A 21,659-nucleotide genomic window follows, 5' to 3' on the forward strand; every position below is an offset into this window, starting at 1 on the left:
CATTCTACTTCTACCATTTCTTTCCTTTAATCCTGGATTTCTCCTAAAAGTCTAATTTAAGGATAACCACGGTATCCACGCATTCTAAGTACAGATAAAATAATAAGATATAATGAAATATTGACTGTGTCTTGCTTTTTGAAAATTAACATAGCAGACAATTTTTTATGAAAAAATAATTTTATTAAACATCAGCATGACAACAAATAGTAATGCCGAGCGGCACTTATTCAAAACACATACACGCAAATATAATTAGTAAATGGTATGCTACAGTTTTGACCTTAGAAGGAAAAAACACCCCCATTTGACTTTACCAGATAATTCGATGTCCAAAAGATTATGATCACTGTTATTCTTCTTATTAGTAGTGGTATTATTGCCAATAAAGTATGCCATTAAAATGCCATGGCATACTTCATCCTGTGCTCAATTGACAGGCAGCAAAGAATCCTGCTGAAATAGTGAAATAAAAGTTGGTCTTGGACATTGCTGGGAAAGTACAAATTGGTGCAACCCCCTTGGCAATCTATTCAACACTATCTGCTAAATCTGAACAAAGACTATGACCCAGTAATTCTACTCCCGGTTATATTTCCGACAGAAATATGCTAGAATAGAATGGACAAATAAACGGTGGCATATTTACAATTAAATAATATACAGCAATAAGAATCTTGAAAATATATAAGATAAATATCTCCATAAAATATAGTACTATATAAAATATTATAATATAAAAGAACTGTAGCCTAACATTGAAAGAAAGAAACCAGACACTAAAAAGTACATGTCATAACATGATTCTATTTATTTAGAGTTCAAAAATAGGCAAAACTCATATATAAGGTTAGAAGTCAGGATGGTGGTTACCCTTGGAAGAGGAACTCAAGAGACCCAAGAAAGCTCCTGGGAGACTGGAAGTATTCCATCTCCTGATCTAGGTGTTGTAAAACTTCATTGAAATAACATTTAGGCTGGGGCCAGTGCCTCACACTATAATCCCAGCACTTTGGAAGGCCAAGGGCAGGGAGTATTATTTGAGGTTAGCAGTTCAAGACCAGCCTGACCAACATGGTGAAAATTAGTCTCTACTAAAAATACAAAAATTAGCCACCCATGGCCGTGCATGCCTTTAATCCCAGCTGCTTGGGAGACTGAGGCAAGAGAATTGCATAAATCCAGGAGGTTGAGGTTACAGTGAGCCATGATCATGCCTAAACAATGAGAGACTCCATCTCAAGAAAAAAAAAAAAGAAATAACACATTTATTATTATATTCATTATTTATTGCTGTTGTGACATATTACCCCAAAACTTAGCTGCTTGAAATAATATTTATATCTCACAGTTTTGTAGGTCGGGAATCCAGGCATGACTTAGCTGGGTCCTCTGGCTCATGGTCGCTCACAAGACTGCCATCAGCTAGCCAGAGCTGTAATCTTATCTGAAAAATCAACTGTGACATGGTCTGCTTTCAAGCTTGTTCACAGGTTCCACACAGACTGGTAGACTGAGGGCCTTGGTTCTTTGATAGCCGTTGGTGGGCGGTCACTGTCAGTTTTTTGCAAGTCTCTCTGCAGGGTGGCTCACCTCGTGACATTTGGTTTTCATCATGGTGAGAAATCAAGACAGCAAGATAGGGCAGGCAAGAGAGAAGCCAGAATCTTTTTGTAGTCTAATCTCAGAAGTGAGAGCCCATCATTTTTGTTATATCTCATCTACTAAAAGTGAGTCATTGAGTCCAGCCCACAGTCAAAGGCAGGGAACTATATAAGGGCATGGATATTAGGAGGCAGGGATCACTGGGGACCATCTTAGTTATGCTTCAATAACAGTGACAGAAGAAAATTATTCTTAGAATTCCCAAGATACAGCCACAGGGCCTGGCTATACAAGCTCTTTTTTTTTTTTTTTTTTTAAATTTGTTTCAGATTGTTGTTCTTCCTTGGCTTAAGAAGCTGTCCATGAATATTTATTAAGTCCCATTTCGTTTTCTTGGGGTTTTTCTCTTTTTGACATCAAGCTTCAGGATTTACTTCTTGACAGACCACTGTCTGACCAAACCCAAATGAGCTGCTTTGGCCTGCTAGTCGAAAGCTTAAGTTCCCTAGCTCAAAAAGCAATATCTGGATGCCAGAGAGGGAAGCGCTGCTGTTCTCATTTTAGTAGCACATTATAGATACAGCTTGGGAAATGACTTGGAAAACCAGCACCCTTCATTATTGATATTTGCCCATCTCAATTGTCATTTGCTTCAGTATACATAAAAATAAGTAAATAAAGCAGAGATTGTATTATTTACTTATTAAATTATAATATGTGGCAGACCACATATTAACACAGGGAAAATAATACCCTCTATGCCTAACGCTGATTATTCCTTTCACTTCTGTTGTGCCTTGGCATGGCTTCCCTGACAATTTCTACCAAATGTTGAAAGAAGTTGTAGTATCTCGCTGACCCATCATGATGATTTCCTTTCCCAATAATGACTAACAGTCCTGAATGACAAATGACAAAAATAGAGCCTATTTAGGCAAGCATCTACTTTTTGTAGGAGCTCTGCTGTTCTGGTGTACGCATTGCTACCTGGTACAGAATAAGCATGTGTTGAATGAATGAATTATCCTATTGGCCACCTAATGGAGTAGGGGAAAATGGTTACTCTCCCTGGTACTCCATAGTTCATGCTCTTGTTGGTGGTCACTCCCATTCAAACATTTTTTATGACACCAAAATCCTGAAGCCCTTTTTCTTCAGGCAGTTTGTTTCCTTTTACACCACCCTGGGGTCTTAGAATCCAAGTCCAAACAATATCAAAGACAACAGGTGTCAAGATAAAATGAGAATCAGAACTTCACTATTGAGCATAGCTCGTTTGAACATATCCCATTGTCTATCTGCTTCCCTCTGGACACAACTTATTCTAACCTGAATGATTATCCTACCAAGTTTCCCAACAACCTACTTCCCATTTCCCATGCAGAAGACAACCAGAAACAGTCCTTTTCTCTTTCCTGTACTACCACCAAAGTAGCTTTAAACAACTTTGCAGGAAACATTCAATCACTCAGAGCGCCTTTTGTTACTGGGATTGGAGTTCAGGATGAGGTTAGGTTTTAAAAAGTTAGAGATAAAGATACAGAAAAAGAGAGAAGTTGAAATTTCATTTTCTATCTCAAAATGCAGCACCATGTGCTGACCTTGTCATAAATGCAATTTCCAGCCACTCAGGGTAGTAATCCCCAACTCTGGCAATCCCCAAGCAGAAGCTATGACCCAGCTTATCTGTGAGGAATGGTTTCATGAGGGTTGCTAAACTAGACAAGAGAATGAAAAAGATGGTTACTAAAGTCACTTCCAACTCTAAGAAGCTATTATTCTAAGAGTCTTTATTTGATATCACACCTAACATTTTTCCCATCAACAGTCTGAGCTGAAACATGCATTGTGCCATTCAGTCTTTCCTGTGACCAAGGTGCCCACTGTGGGTCTTGTTCACAGTGTGTGTCCACAAACAAGCATTTGTTACCTTACCCAGGTGAGAATTTAACCCACAACTTAAGCCTCATCAGTATGCCCTTGTAGCCAATGATTTTTATCAGATAAAGACAATATGCTCTTGGAGTACCAATAATGAAATATGGCAGAAGTAACAAAAAGAAAGAGAGACTTCTCAATATATTAGCTGGATTCCCAGACTTTTTCCCACAACACCTGATGCCTAATTATAAATGACAATTGCTTTTCAATTAACAGCCACGGGATGCCAGTAAAAGCAGGAAAAATAAAGACCTGGAAGCAAACTGATGTTGAGGACTGGACAATTAATAACAATCCAAGCTCCAGAAGTGACTGTTAATTATATCAAATGGTTGGAGGAGGTATTTTCAAGAAACACTGCATATGTATTGGAAGCATAAATTTATGGAAAAACATGGGATACTCAGTGTTGCATAGACCCATTCCTGGCTAAGCACTACCTAGAATTTAACAAGTTTTGAGATAGCTGGAAATGAGAAGACAAGGCTTGGAGAAAGTGCTGTCAGGAGCAAAACAGCTAAATGATGTGCCATGAGTCAGAGGCTCCCCTCTATCAAAGTTAGGTAAAACAGGAGCTCCTCTTGAAACATGGGAAGTGTTAGAATCCCCTAAGTAGGAAGGGTGGGCAGGAATAATTACCAAAATGAAGTATTTAGGCTCAATGGGGGATAACACTATGTACAGACAGTGCATTTGATTAAAGGAGGTACTAAAGTGTTCCCTACTTTACAGTTCCACGTCCAATTAATATTGCTACACCTTTTTTCTCCCCTCTGGAAAAAAAAAAAAAATAGTACTTAACCAATGAACTGATAATCTGGCCTTGGTCCTAAGGGAACGTGCTTCTCTTACTTTATCCACCAGGAGGTGATAAAGAGTCTCCTCTAGTGGAGGAGCTGAGCCTTCAGCCCACACAGTCTATAATCCTACTTAAGGTAAAAAAAAATTAGAATTGTCTGTTCCGACATTATGCATTAGGCATAAAGAATAAAGCATTAAAGCCTGGCGATCTAATTACCACTTGCTGTGCCCTTCATCTTCACAGAGCCCAGGAAATATCAGCACTGCTCAGAAAAAGTACTTGATCAGATTTCTTCTTGTATCTGTCTCTGCCTCCCTTGAAGTAGTTTTCTGGGAAAGAGAAAGCCTGTAATAAAACCAGATATACACATGTCTTAATTAGAACGGAAGATGGATGCTTATTATTTCCAAATACTTAGTACTTTACATGCGTAAGAACTCTGGTCTCTGCAAAATCTGAATTAAAAGAAATAATGCTACTAACAAAAGAAATTTCTTATGTTTCAGAGGACTTGTACCAATATCCATATCTCATTATATTAAATGCATTGGCACGAAGTTCTAAGAAAGAGTGTGAGGGGCTGAAGGGACTGGGAACTGGTAAGGTGGTTCTCTGCAGACAAGTTGGCCAGGCACACCATCACTTGATGCTCTTTTCACAGACTTCTCAGATTTGCAGTAGCTCTCCCCTGCCTTCTACTGACCCTCAGCGAGGGTTTTCAGCATCTTTGTCTCCCCTGCACATCTCCTCTTTACTCTGGATCATTTGCAGGTGCATGTGAAAAATATTATTCCATAATTCTAGGAAAAGACAATAAAAGCAGATGCTGTCCGGCTCTGGCTGATCCTTAAAGGGACTCAAACTAAAATCTGGGTAGCCAAGTGTGGTGGCATTCACATGTAATCCCAAATACTTGGGAGGTTGAGTCAGGAGGATCACTTGAGCCAGGAGTTCAAGACCAGCCTGGGCAACATAAAGAGATATCACCTCAAAAAAACAAACAAACAAACAAACAAAAAAACTGAGCAGTGCTGAGAACAAAAGCAGTATCAAATATAGAGCTTACCAAAAGTATTCTAGACGTGGACGTTAAGAGGCTTAAGATACTCTCCAGAGCATTGGAATGGGCAAAGACTTCTTGAGCAGTGTCCCATAGGCACAGGCAACCAAAGCGAAAAGGGGAAAACGGATCACATCAAGTTGAAAAGCTTCTTCACAGCAAAAGAAACAATCAAAAAAGTGAAGAGACAACACACAGAGTGGAAGAAAACATTTGTAAACTACCCATCTGACATGGGACTAATAACAAGAATATAAAAATAGCTCAATCAACTCCATAAGAAAAATAATAATAATCTGATCTAAAAATTGGCCAAAGATCTGAATAGACATTTCTCAAAAGATGATATACAAATGGCAGATATATGAAAAGATGCTCAACATCAGTGATCATCAAAGAAACACAAACCGAAACTACAATGAGGCATCATCTCACCCCAGTTAAAATGGCTTATATCCACAAAACAGGCAATAACAAAATCTGACAAGGACACGGAGAAAAGGGAACCCTTGCACACTGGTGGGAATGTATCTTAGTGCAATCACTGTGGAGTACAGTTTAGAGGTTCCTCACGAAAACTAAAAACAGAGCTACCATATGATCCAGCAATTCCACTCCTAGGCGTGTACCCCAAGGAAAGGAAATCAGTATATCAAAGAGGTATCTGCACTGTCATGTTCGTGGCAGCACTGTTTACAATAGCCAAGATTCAGACAACCTAAGTGTCCATCAAATGGCAAACAGATCAATGAAAGAGAGTCCATATACACAATGGAGTACAGTGTAGCCATAAAATAGAATGAAATTCAGTCACTTGTAACGACATAGATGGAACTGGAGGTCATTACATTAAGCGAAATAAACCAGACACAGAAAGACAACCATCACATGTTCTCACTTATCTGTGGATGCTAAAAGTTCAAATAATTGAACTGATGGAGGTACGGAACAGAAGGTGGTTACCAGAGGCTGGGAAGCATAGTCAGGGAGAAGGGGCAGGAGAAAGGATGGTTAATGGGTACAAAAAAAAAAAAAAAAACAGAATAAATAAGACCTAGTATCTGATAGTACAACAAGGCAACTAGAGTAAAAAATAATATAATTGTACATTTTCAAATCAGTAAAAGAATAAAGTTGAATTGTTTGAAACACAAAGAATAAATGCTTGAGGTGATGGATACTCTATTTATCCTGATATGATTATTATGCATTGCATGCCTTTATCAAAATATCTCAAGTAGCCCATAAATATATACTCCTACTATGTATCCACAAAAATAAAGAAATTTAAAAGGAGAGCTTAAGATAAACACAATACCCTCTCTCTCTTTCTCTCAACATGGACTTGTTTTTAGCTAGACCTATTTTCATTGACTTTTATGATAATTTCCCTTTAATTCTATCACATTCAAGTCTGTTTCTTATATTTAAAGAGAAAGGAAAGACATAGAAACTTAAAATATATAAACATATATAAACTTGTGAACTATATAAACTTAAATAATAAAAATCTTCTTGATTATTCATGACCTTTTGATGGTCTAGGCAGTTTGTAAACCCACACTGATTATTCCATTGTGTGTTAGTTGTTGAAACACAGAATCACTGTAGTCTTAAAATGCCAATTTTTTGCAGCTGCTCTTTGGTTGATATTCATCTCAATAAGACAGATTGCCATTAGATACCAAGGGTTACAAATTCAAAGTTTACTTCGCGATTTGCAAAATAAATTATTTTTCTTATTGAATTACCTAAGCCAGGTTTAATGTACCATTTTATAAGTCCATTTAGAAAAGATTAGCTAATCCATGATTTGTATAACTTCTGTGTTTTTCCATTTCACCTATATAATGCTTTACTTGTAGTAAGTTCTCAAGCAAATGTAAGTTGAATTTAATCTCATTTTCACTTATTGGAGAGATTCATAATCCACATTGAAAAGACTGTTTAAACTCTCCTTTACGCTAAACTAAAAGCATACCTCTAGCTTTTACTACCTCTTTGCACTTCGCCCAAAATCTATGAACTTATTGAGAATTAAAACTGTTTAAGGTCCAAGACTCAGGACATCACAAAATCACAGGGCCCAAGACATGTAAGTTGAGGGTCAAACGCACTCCAAGCCTCCAAAGATGTGTGCTGTAACAGAGACCCCACTTCAGCCATTGCTCAGGAAGGTGAGCCATGACACGAACGAGCTCATGCTCCAGGGCCCCTCACCTGCACTGTCCCCTTCTAAAGCCCTGAAGGAGGCCTGGCATTGTTTTGACATGGTCATAACTATTTTTAAATTCTGAAAAAGGAAAATAGTTTCACCATAGTCGGTTAAATTATCAGTTTTCCACCAGCCCACTTCTCTTTGCATTCGATGGCATTAGATTACACACAGGCATTCTGGGGATCCAGATAAGGGAAGGATATATTGGGGATAGATTCACTTTATATTTAGTTGGATATACTATGGTTCATCACCTCTCTGGTGTATAGTGAAGTTACTGCTAGCTGCCTCAGCTTGAGGATGACTTCCAGGAATACTGCCATCTCATATTTACAAAAGTGCAGGGCCAAAGATCTACTATGGCACAGGTGAATGTGACCTATGGTGTCCAGCACTGGATGTATATGGAAGAAATAAGGTATAATATGTAGAGAGCTGAAAGCTAGTCTGTGTAAGCTTGTAAACTAAGGATTCAGTTCTGATGAATACCAACTCAAAATGAAAGCACTCTTTTGGCAGATGTGTACTAAATAATACTGCATGTATAGTTTTAAACACATAAAGTGACTGTTTTATGAGGAAAGTGTAAAATACAATTATGAAAAATCTTGCATTTAAGCCTACAGGCAATAACATCAGCATGTGAGTTTGCATATGCATCCCAGCGTATCAGATCACATCTTAGCAGTTTGTTGCACCTAATCCAAATAAAGTCTGGTAGTTCCAGATGAAATATCATGAAACTTCCCACTGATGCATGAAAATAACCTAAAAAAAAGTTCCAATGACAAACTCCTACACATATTCATCAATAAGTTAAATGTATGATGTAATAGTAATTTGATAATGCAATTACACAACCTTAAGTATAACATAGCAGTAAGTTAAAAATGCATTTAAACTGCTCTTGCTTGTGCCTTAATGTCAGAGAAATTTTGAGATATATTCAAAATTCGACATTATACTACAATTCAAATGTGACTGAAAGGAAGAATCCTAGTAGGAGCCAAAATGTAAACCAAAAGGAGACTTGCAGAAATTTCAAAATGTGAAAGCGTTCTTAAAGCATTTCTCCTGCCTTTCTGTTTACTTTCTACTTCAAATTGTCTTTTCTTCTGGAATGATTCAGGGAAAATATCATTAAGTGAGGGCAAATGGGGTGGAGGATTGGGGTGAACCAGGTACCTTAGGTGGGGGTGGTGACAGTACAACATGGGCTGTCAGAACCTGAACAGGAAGAGGTTCCTATGGGATGGCATGATGGAAGCAGCCCTGGAAAATAGTATCAGCACCCAAGCAGGATGAGGAGGGATCTTTACAGGGGACTGGCATCAGCCCAACACAGATTGTCAGAGACAGAGCAAGGTGAAGAAGGTGTCCATGTAATGAGAGGGTGGTGAAATCTGAAGCCTGGGCACAAGCCAGTGGAACCATGCTAGGTAGGGAGGGTGGCATGATGTGGGTGTGGAAGCACCAAGACAAGCAAGAAAGGTAACCCCACTGCACACTGGTGGTGGCCCGGGACAGGGTATTAGAGCCCAAGCTGGGAGCAGAAAGTATCTTTGCAGTGGGGGGGAAAGTGGGGGTCAGTACTTGTGACTAAGTAAATATATTTAAGATAGTTACAAATAGGAAAAGGGAAAAAACAGGAATGATCTCTGTAGTATTGAACTAAAATTGGAAGTTCTGATGTGAATTCACAACTTTCCATATATAGATAGACATGAAAATAAATATAAATGTGTATATTTATGTACGTACCTATGTACCTAATTCCCCCACTAAGTCTACTATTACTGACACCCAATCGCTAAGAGCACACCTTGAACACACTGTGGATGCTAAATGCATTTCCCAGAAAAGACACCAATACTCCTTGAAGAAAAGACCAATTTCAAGGCAGGGGAGGGAAAATACAAGATGAACCTGGATTATTTTATGGCAGAAAATGATGAAGTGCTCAAAGAATAATAGGGACATGACAAACGACCTGATACAGTTTCAGCATCTGATAACAATGATAGTAATAGATTGTAACTCACTGAGTAAGCTTGGAGTCCTTGGAACTGTACATACATACATACATACACACACATACACACACACACACACAAACAGGTAGATAGAACTGTTTGCCTTACACCAAGTAATAAATATAGAAGAAAATATTGAATTAGAAAATAACGATTTAGCAATCATCATAGTAACAATTCATTTAGTCAAGAAACACCAATGATACTAAAACTAGTGTGTGAAAGTTTTATGACAAAGGGGATATTTTTTAAAAGTCTTGAAAAATTTTCCCACAAAACATATATTAATTGGAAAAGAGAAAACGGTAACTTAGCAGTGCAGAAACCTGACAGACATCACCTTGATCAAATGATCAAAGTTAACATCACCGATAATAGAACAAATCCCAATCATGTGTCACCTAATATAATGCAATGAGAAAAGAACAACAATGCTCCTGTGATATTCCTGCCACAGAATCATAACCTGAACAGAATCATAAAAAAAATATCAAGAAAACCTAAATTAAGAAACACTTTACAGAAGCGGGGAAAGGTTCAAGATGGCTGACTAGATGCAGCTTGTACACTCCTCCACCACCGAGAGGAACCAAAATAGCAAGTAGATATTCACACCTAAAAGAGATTGTCTAGGAGAGACACTGGGATTCAACGCAGAAGTGAAGGGAAGCACCGACCGCTGATAAGGATAGAGAAACAACAATTCCTGCTTGGCTAGGGTTGGCAAGGAGCCAAGAGAAGCTCCCAGACATAGGATAGGGTAAGAGAGAAACTTCCAGGGCTTCCCATTACTGCCGTGGACTTTTAAAATCTTAGCTACAGGAGAATCTCTCAATCCATGTGAACTCAAGACTAATATAGGGAGCTTCCTAGAGATTGCACAGAGGCATTGCTCAAAGAGAAAACTCACACAGAATCCCACAGGCATCCAAAACCTGAACAGCTACAGCTTGGTGCCATTCTAGGAGCCAAGCTCCCAAAAGAATATGTCCTGCCCTGGGGACAATGCCATCATTTCTGCTACTTCCACCAGGCCAGGAAGAAAGGGAGGAAGCCAGGCACTATCATGCACCCCATGAACTCATTACTGCTTGGCTTCTGGTGAGGCTTTGAGGAGTTTTACTCATGACAGATGGTGAAGGGTGAGCAGGTGTGTCACATGGTGAGACAGCATGCAAAAGATACAGAGACGATGAAGTTTCAGAATATTTTTCACAACCAGATCTCATGGAAACTTAGAGTGAAAACTCATTTATTAGTCCTGGGACAGCACCAAGTCATTCATCAGGGATCCACCTCCATGAGCCAAAAATCTCTCACTAGGCCCCATCTCCAACACTGGGGATCACATTTCAACATGAGATTTAGAGGAGACAAATATTCAATCCGTATTATTCTGCCCCTGCTTCCCCAACAAATTTCATGTCCTCCTCACAAAACAATATACAATTATCCCTTCCCAATAGTCCCCCAAACTCATAACTTGTTCCAGCATCAGCTCAAAAATTCAAAGTCGAAAGTGACATCTGAGATTCAAGGCAAGTTCCTTACAGCTGTGACACATGAAATCAAATAGAAGTTATTTTCTTCCAAGATACAAAGTTGGTACAGGCATTGGGTAAACATTCTCATTACAAATGGGAGAAATTGGCAAAAAAGAAGAGGGTTACAGGCTCCACGCAAATCTGAAACCCAGCAGAATGGACATTAAACTGTAAAGCTCCAAAATAATCTCCCTTAGACTCCATGTCCTGCATCATGGGCACACCGGTATGTTGGGTGGGCTTCCAAAACCTTGGGACGATCTGCCCCTGTAGCGTGGTTAGGTGCAGTCCTCATGGCTGCTTTCAGAGGTTGGAGTCAAATGTCTTTGGCTTTTCCAGGCTCAGGGTGCAAACTGCCAGTGGCTATACCATTCAGGTGTCTGGAGTGCAGCGACCTCATTCCCACAGCTCCACCAGGCTGGGAATCACCCAGCCCAGACTATAGAGACCATTGGTGCTTTAACACTCTTCCCAGGGACTGAGGTCGAGTTGATACAACCTACTATAACACCACCATAGCTGGCACCCTCCTACACATGCCACCAGCAGGCCAGGGACTGTCCCACCAAACCTGTCACAGCCACTGCACATCAGCAGGGACCACTTGGTTTTCAGTGAGTTGCTGTACCACTGCTACTGCCACCACTCACATCACACCAGCTTCCCAGGGATGTGAGAAGCCACACTTATGTCCAGCTCACTGCTGCCACTTTCAGTATCCAAGCAAGCTATCTAGAGGCCCAAGATTCAGCCTTCTTGGACCCTCTAACACTGGGGCTAGCATAAGCAGCCCTATGGCCCAAGAACAAGCATGTTTGTCTCACTACTGCCAAAACTGGAGCCTAAAGACTGACCTACCTGGAATTCTATACCCCAGAAAAATTTCACCACATCCTCCACTAATAACCACACTCTAAACCACTGTGGAAAACACATACAGAGAACACACTAAAGCATGCACTCCAAATTAAAATAATCTTACTGAAACAACGACATACATACATCTTCAGGAAAATGTCCTCCCCTACAAAAGCGATTTCAAGAAATTCTAAGAAACTATGACTATGGCAGATGCACAGATATCAACATATAAACACAGGAAACATAAAAAAGAAATATGACCTATGGAAGGAATGCAATAATTCTCAAGCAATAGATCCCAACCAAAAAAAATTCATGAAATCCCAGATTAATAGTTAAAAATACTGATTTTAAAGAAATTCAGTGAGATACAAGGGAATTCTGAAAAGCAATACAGAGAAATCAGAAAAACAATTTAGAAGGCTAACAAGAAACGTATTAAAGAGATAGATAATTTTAAATGACACAAAACAAATTCTGGGACTGAATAATTTGTTGAATGAAACACAAAATGCATTCAAAAGGTTTAACAACAGACCAGATCAAGCAGAAGAATCTCAGAACTTGAAGGCAGGTATTTGAAATAATCCAGTCAGAGATAAAGAAAAAGAATTTACAAAATGAGCAAAGCCTTTTTGATATATGGAACAAGATAAAGTGACCAAATGTTCTAATTATTTGTATCCCCAATGGTGAAGAGAAAATGAAAGGATCAGAAAACCTATTTAACAAAATAATTGATGAAAACTCCCAAATCTAAGATAAAGAGAAGATTCTGAAAACAATAATTGAAAAATGTCTAGTCACCTATAAAGGGAATGCTGTAAGACTAACAGTAAATTTCTCAGTAGAAACATTAGGGCCAGAAGAGAATGGAATGATATATTTGAAGTGCTTAAAGACAATAATTATCAGCCAAGAACACTATATCCTGCAGAATTATCCTTCACAAATGAAGGAGAAATAAAATGCTTTCCAAATAAGAAAATTCTAAGGGAATTTGTATCACTAGATCAACCCTACAAGAAGTGTTCAAGGAAGTCCTAAACCTGGAAGTGAAAGAACAACATTTACCAGCATGAAAACACATAAAATTTAAAACTCACTGAAGAAGCAATTACACAAAGGGAAAAAAGAAAGAACTCAAAAAAAAAGACAGAACTCAATCAAACCACTATGGCAAACAGTAAGAGAAAAATAAAAGAGAAAAGATATATAAGACAACCAGAAAACAATTAATATGACAGGAACAAAGCTTCACATATTAATAATGACCTAGAAGATAAACAGATTACCCTCTCCATATGAACGATATAGAATGATTTAATGGATTCTAAAATAATTTAACTACATGCTGCTTACAAGAAACTCAACAGTAATGACACACATAGAGTGAAAGTAAAGGGATAGAAAAAGATATTCTATGCAAGTAAAATCCAAAATTGAGTAGGAGTGGCTATACTTATATCATATAAAACAGACTTTTAAATCAAAAACAGTCAAAAGAGATCAAGAAAATCACTGTCTAATGATAAAGGGATCAGATCATTGAGATGATATAACAATTCTAGATTATATACATCCAACACTAGAGTGTCCAGATTCATAAAGTAAATGCTACTCTGTCTTAAGAGAGACATAGCAACACAATAACAGTGGAGGACTTCAACACCCCACTCTCATCATTAGACAGATTATTTAGACAAAAAAATTAATGAAGAAACATTGGATTTAATCTTGATTTTAGAGGAAATGCACCAAATAGACATTCACAGAACATTCTATCCAGCAGCTGTGTAATATACATTCCTTTCATCAGCACATGGAACATTTTCCAGTATCAGCCGTATGTTAGGCCACAAAACAGTCTCAACAAATTTTTTAAAACTGAAATCATATTAAGTGAACTTCTCAGATGGTAGTGAAATAAAACCAGAAATCAATACCAAGAGAAACTTTGGAAACCATAGCAACACATGAAAATTAAACAACGTTCTTCTGAGTGAACACTGGGTTAATAAAAAAATTAAGATGGATATCAAAAAATTCTTAAAACATTTGGAAACAGAAACACCACATACCCCAACACGAGACAGCAAAAGCAGTGTTAAGAGAGAAGTTTACAGGAATAAATGCTATATTAGTCCGTTTTTATGCTGCTGATAAAGACATACTGAGACTGGAAAGAAAAAGAGGTTTAAGTGGATTTACAGTTCTATATGGCTGGGGAGGCCTGAGCATCTTGATGGGAGGCAAAAGGCACTTATTACATGGCAGTAGCAAGAGAAAATAAGGAAAAAGCAAGAGCAGAAACCCCTGATAAACCCATCAGATCTCATGAAATGTATTTACTATCATGAGAATAATGTGGGAAAGATCAGCACCCATGATGAAATTATGTCCCCCTGGGCCCCTCCCACAACACATGGAAATTCTGAGAGATACAATTCAAGTGGAGACTTGGGTGTGGACACAGCCAAACCATATCAAATTTCTATATTAAAAAGAATAAAAATTACAAATTAACAATCTAATAATGTACCTCAAAAAATGGGAAAAGGAATAATATACCAAATCTTAAATTAGTAGAAGAAAATAAATAAAGATCAGAGCATAGCTAAATGAAACAGAGACTTTAAAATAATATAATGGATCAATTAAATGAAAAGTTGTTTATTCAAAAAGATAAATGAAACTGACAAATCACTAGCTGTACCAATTAAGAAAAGAAGACAGAAGACTCAAACAAACAAAATCAGAAATGAATAAGGAGACATCACTACTGACACCACAGAAATTTCAAAAGATCATCAGAGACTGTTACAAAAACTGTAGGCTGACAAACTGGAAATTTATTCTATAGAAAATGAATAAATTTCTGGAAACATACAGCAAACCAGGAAATCAAGAAGAAACAGAAAACCCGAAGTAACCAATAATGAGTAGTGAAAGTGAATCCGCAATACAAATTTCTTTAACAAATAAAAGCCCAGGACCAGATGAATTCACAGCTGAATTTTATCAAATATACAATGAAGAACTAATACTAATCATTCTGGAACTATTCAAAAAAATCGAAGAGGAAGGAATTCTCCCTAACTCATTCTATGTTACTAACATCACACTCATATCAAAACCAAGCACATATACAACAACAACAGAAAACTACAGGCCAATATATTTGATAAACATATATGCAAAAATTCTCAATAAAATACTACCAAACTGAATCTAACAGTATGTCAAAAAGATAATACACCACAACCAAGTAGGATTTATCCCTGGGATGTAAATACAGTTCAATATGCAAATCAATAAACGTGATACATCACATTAACAGAATGATTATCTCAGTACAGATAATGACATGGTTTTTGTCCTTCATTCTGTTGATAGGAGAAGGATTTGATGGAATTCAACATTCCCTCATAATAAAAACTCTCAACAAACAAGGCATAGAAGGAACATGACTCAAAACAAAAAAGGCCATATAAGACAGAGTCACTACTAACATCATACTGAATAAGGAAACGTTGAAAGTCTTTTCTCTATGAACTAGAACAGAATAGGTTGGATTCCTATTCACCATGATACTAGGAGTCTTAGCCAGAGCAATCAAGCAAAAGAAAAAACTAAAAGGCATCCAAATTGGAAAAGAGGAAGCCAAATTGTTCCTTTTTTGCTAATGATATAATCTTATATCTAGAAAAATCTACAGATTTCACCAAAAAGCTTTTAGATTTCATAAATGAATTTAAGAAAGTTACCAAACACAAAACCAAGATACAAAAATCAGTAGCATTTCTATACATCAATAGTGATCTAGTCTGGAAAAAATAAAAACTGCAATCCCATTTATAATAACTATAATACAAAAAAATTAAATGCCTAGAAATAAATTTAACAAAGGAGGTGAAAGTTTTCTATAAGGAAAACCACAGAACACTGATGAAAGAAACTGAGGATGACACAAACAAATAAACTAAATATCCCATGTTCAAGTATCAGAAGAGATAATATCATTAAAATAACCATATTGCTCAAAGCAATCTATGGCTTTAATGCAATCTCTATCAAAATACCTTCATTCTTCACAGAATTAGACAAAAACAATCCTAAAATTCATACAAAACTCAAATATCCAAAGCAATCCTGCGCAAAAAGAACAAAGATGGAGACATCACATTAACTAACTTACACATATATTACAAAGCTATAGTAACCAAACGGTATGGATTGGTATAAAAATAGACAAATAGACCAAAGAAACAAAATCGATAACTTAGGGAAAAAGCCACATATTTACAGTCAACTGACCTTCATCAAAGCTAACAAAAACTTACACTGGAGAAAGAACACCCTCTCCAATAAATGTTGCCAGAAAAATTGAATAACCACATGCAGAAAAATAAAAGTGAACCACATCTCTCACCACATCCTAAAATCAACTCAAAACAGATTAAAGACAAACATAAAACGAAAAACCCTAAAAATACTAGAAGAAAACCTAGGAAAAACTATCCTGGACCTTGGTCTAGGCAAAAAATTTATGGTTAAGATCTCAAAAGCACAGGCAATGAAAACAAAAAGAGAGTTATAAAACTTAGTTTAATTAAAAAGCTTCTGCATAGCAAAACAAATAACATGGAGAAGAGACAACCTGTTAGATGGGAAAAAAACATTTGCAAACTATTCATTTGAGAGGAGACTAATATCCAGAATATGCAAGGAACTCAAACAACTTGACAGAAAAAAACACAGGTAAACTTACTACGTACAAATGGGAAACAGGTATTAGTCCTATTATTAAAAAGACAAAAAATAGCACATGCTGGCAAGTATGTATGGGGGGAAAAGGGAACTTTTATAAACAGTTGGTGGTAATGTAAGCCATTATGGAAGGCAGTGTGAAAATTCCTAAAGAAAAAAATAACCATTAGATCCAGCAATTCCACTACTGAATATGTACTCAAAGAAAAGAAAATTAATATATCAAAGGGATACCTGCACTTGTGTATATTGCAGCACTATTTACAACAGCAAAATATAGAATTAGTCCAAGTGTCCATTAATAAATTGGACAAATAAAATGTGCATAAATTGGATAAATAAAATGTGGTATATACACAGCATGAAATGTTGTTTAACAATAAAAACAAATAAAATCATGTCATTTGCAGCAATATGAATGGAACTGACTGTATTTGCCTTAAATTAAATAAGCTAGGAATAAAAAAGACAAATATTGCATGTTCTTACTTATATGTGGGAGCTAAAAATATTTAATCACATGGAGACAGAGAGTGAAAAGATAGGTAACAGAGACTGGTGAGGGTGAGGGGGACTGGACAGAGACTAAAAAGAATTTGGTTAAAGAGTATAAACATATAGTTAAACAGCAGGAATACATTCAATGTTTGATGGAAGAGTAAGGTGACAATAGTTAAAAAAAATGTATTGTACTTGGATAAAAAACACTGTAAATACCCTGACTTGATCACTACAAATTATATACATGCAAAAAAAAATTCAGATGTATTCTATAAATCTGTACAAACAAAAAAGGGGAGGAAAAAAAACACTTTGCAAAATAGCTGTTTTGCAATCTTCAAAAGAGTCAAGACATGATTATTTTGCCATAAAGAACATTGTTGGGGAAAAAAAAGGTGAAGATGGCCCTTTAGGAGCAGCTCAGGATTGCAGCTCCCAGTGAAAGCACAGAGGGTGAATGGACGTCGCATTTCCAGATGGATCTTTATTGCCCACAGACCAGGAGATTCCCAGGCAGAGGAGCCCCATGGGTCACCAACACAGCTGTTTCAGCTGGCGCAGCTGTTTTGCCAGTGCCCTGGTGCGGTGGCTCTCCATACAAAATACACTGGTCTGGTTGCCCTTTTAAGCTGGCAATTGGAGCTCCAGGAAGGCAGATTAGCCCATTCATCTGATTAAACAGGACTGAAACAGAGAGACAGGCCAGGAGATTCCCAGGCAGTGCCATTGATTCAGCCAGTGCAGTGGGTCGCCACACGGGAAATCACATAGATCCTGGTGCCCTTTCAGCCGGCAACTGGAACACCTGGGAGAGAGTCAACCATTCAACTTTTAAAAACAAGGCTCTGAGGCAGGGAGCCAGGTGATCAGGCTCGGCGGGTCCCACCCCCACAAAAACAAACAAACAAAAAAAAAACAGCAACTGGAAACGCTCCGGGTTGAGAGTTTCATGGCAAGCACAGCTGAACCCAGGATGGTACAGCTTGGTGGGGGAGGACCGTCCGCCATTACCGAAGCATTCCACCCCTATGGAAGTAGTCTGCCATTGCTGAGGCAGCCTGCCATTGCCAAGCCAGAGAGAAAGGTCGGGTTACCCACAAAGGGAAACCCATCAGACTCACAGCAGATCTCTTGGCAGAAACCCTACAAACCAGAAGAGAGTGGGGGCCAATATTCAACATCTTTAAAGAAAAGAACTTTCAACCCAGAATTTCATATCCAGGCAAACTATGCTTCATAAGTGAAGAAAAATAAAATCCTTTGTGAACAAGCAACTACTCAGAGATTTTGTCACCACCAGGCCTGCTTTACAAGAGCTCCTGAAAGAGGCACTACACATAGAAAGGAACAACCAGTACCAGCCACTCCAAAACATACCAAATGAAAAAGAGCATCAACAAAATGAAGAATCTGCATCAACTAATGGGAAAAATATCCAGCTAGCATCAAAATGGCAGGATCAAATTCACACATAACATTTTAACCCTAAATGTAAATGGGCTAAATGCACCAATCAAAAGACACAGACTGGCAAATTGGATAAAAAGCCAAAACCCATCAGTGTGCTGTATCCAGGAAACCCATCTCACATGCAAGGATACACAAAGGTTCAAAATAAAGGGATGGAGGAAGATTTACCAAGCAAATAGAGAGCAAAAAAAAAAAAAAAAAAAAGCAGGAGTTGCGATTCTCGTCTCTGATAAAATAAAAGACTTTAAAGCAACAAAGATCAAAAGATACAAAGAAGGACATTACATAATGGTAAAAGGATAGATACAACAAGAAGAGCTAATGATCCCAGATATATACGCACCCAATACAGGAGCACCCAGATACATAAGGGAAGTTCTTAATGACTTACAAAGAGACTTAGACTCCCACACAATAATAGTGGGAGACTTTAACACTCCACTGACAATATTAGACAGATCAACCAGACAGAAAATTAACAAGGACATCCAGGGCTTGAACTCAGACCTGGAACAAGCAAACCTGATAGACATTTACAGAACTCTCCACCCCAAATACACAGAATATACATTCTTCTCAGCACCACATCACACCTACTCTGAAATTGACTACATAATTGGATGTAAATCACTCCTCAGCAAATGCAAAAGAACGGAAATCATAACAAGCAGTCTCTCAGACCACAGTGCAATAAACTTAAAACTCAGAATTCAGAAACTAACTCACAACTGCACAGCTTCATGGAAACTGAACAACTGGCTCTTGAATGTTGACTGGATAAACAATGAAATGAAGGCAGAAATAAAGAAGTTCTTCAAAACCAATGAGAACGAAGACACAACATACCAGAATCTCTGGGCCACATTTAAAGCAGTCTCTAGAGAAAAATGTATAGCAAGAAGTGCCCACATGAGAAGAGTGGAGAGATCCAAAATTGACACCTTATCGTCAAAATTGAAAGAGCTAGAGGAGCAAGATCAAGAAAACTCAGAACCTAGCAGAAGACAAGAAATAACTAAGATCAGAGCAGAACTGAAGGAGATAGAGACACAAAAAACCCTTCAAAAAAATCAATAAATCCAGGAGCTGATTTTTTGAAAAGATCAACAAAATAGACCACCAGCCAGATTAATAAAAAAGAAAAGAGAGAATAACCAAATAGATGCAATAAAAAATGATAAAGGAAAAATCACCACAGAACCCACAGAAATTCAAACCATCATCAGAGAATATTAAAAACAACTCTATGCACATAAACTAGTATACCTGGAAGAAATGGATAAATTCCTGGACACTTGCATCCTCCCAAGCCTAAACCAGGAAGAAGTAGAAACCATGAATAGACCAATAACAAGATCTGAAGTTGAGGCAGGAATTAAGAGCCTACCACACAAAAAAAGCCCAGGTCCAGATGGGTTCACAGCCGAATTCTACCAGACACACAAAGAGGAACTATTACCATTCCTCTTGAAACTATTCCAAATAAATCCAAAAAGAGGGAATCCTTCCCAAATCATTTTATGAGACCAACATCATCCTGATATCAAAACCCAGCAGAGACTCAACAAGAAAAGAAAACTTCAGGCCAATATACATGATGAACATAGATGCAAAAATCTTCAATCAAATACTGGCAAACCAATTGCAACAGCACATCAAAAAGCTTATCTATCATGATCAAGTAGGATTCATCCCAGGGATGCAAGGCTGGTTCAACATACACAAGTCTATAAATGTATTTCACCACATAAACAGAACCAAAAACAAAAACCACATGATTATCTCAATTGATGCACAGAAGGCCTTTGACAAAATTCAACAACCCTTTATGCTAAAAACCCTCAATAAACTCGGAATTGATGGAATGTATCTCAAAATAATAAAAGATATTTCTGACAAACCAACAGCCAATATAATACTGAATGGGCAAAAACTGGAAGCATTCCCTTTGAAATCAGGCACTAGACAAGGATGCCCTCTCTCACCACTCCTATTCAATATAGTATTAGAAGTTCTAGCCAGAGCAATCAGGCAAGAAAAAGAAATAAAGATATTCAAATAGGAAAGGAGGAAGTCAAATTGTCTCTATTTGCAGACGACATGATAGTGTATCTAGAAGACCCCATCGTCTCAGCCCAAAATCTCCTGAAACTGATAAGCAACTTTAGTAAAGTCTCAGGATACAAAATCAATGTGCAGAAATCACAAGCATTCTTATACACCAATAACAGACTTAAAGAGAGCCAAATCAAGAACGAACTGCCATTCACAATTGCTACAAAGAGAATAAAATACCTAGGAATACAACTAACAAGGAGCGTAAAGGACCTCTTCAAAGAGAACCACAAACTGCTGCTCAACGAAATAAGAGGGGACACAAACAGATGGAAAAACATTCCATGTTCATGGTTAGGAAGAATCAATATCGTGAAAATGGCCATACTGCCCAAAGTAATTTACAGATTCAACGTTATCCCCATCAAGCTACCAACGATCTTCTTCACAGAACTGGAAAAAGAAAACACCTTAAACTTCACATGGAACCAAAAGAGAGCCCACATAGCCAAGTCAATTCTAAGTAAAAAGAACACAGTGGGAGGCATCACAATACTGGACTTTAAACCATACTACAGGGCTGCAGTAATCAAAACAGCATGGTACTGGTACCAAAACAGAGATACCGACCAATGGAACAAAACAGAGGCATCAGAGGCAACACAACATATCTACAACCATACAATCTTGGATAAACCTGACAAAAACAAGCAATGGGGAAAGGATTCCCTGTTTAATAAATGATGTTGGGAAAACTGGCTAGCTATGTGCAGAAAGCAGAAACTGGACCCCTTTCTGA

The 21,659-nt window shown here is 37.7% G+C and overlaps 1 pseudogene across 1 annotated transcript in view; it reads right to left on the reverse strand.

Annotated features, from left to right (window-relative positions):
- Nucleotides 1-1,230: 1,230 nt before the first annotated feature.
- The window catches only part of LOC100402208 (electroneutral sodium bicarbonate exchanger 1 pseudogene), a 44,231-nt pseudogene continuing 23,802 nt past the window's right edge, over nt 1,231-21,659 (reverse strand). Inside the window, exon 2 of the transcript XR_013534753.1 lies at nt 1,231-4,693. The product of XR_013534753.1 is annotated as an electroneutral sodium bicarbonate exchanger 1 pseudogene (transcript). The remainder of the gene's footprint in view (nt 4,694-21,659) is intronic.

This window comes from Callithrix jacchus, chromosome 4, assembly GCF_049354715.1.
Source record: "Callithrix jacchus isolate 240 chromosome 4, calJac240_pri, whole genome shotgun sequence".
NCBI lineage: Eukaryota > Metazoa > Chordata > Mammalia > Primates > Cebidae > Callithrix > Callithrix jacchus.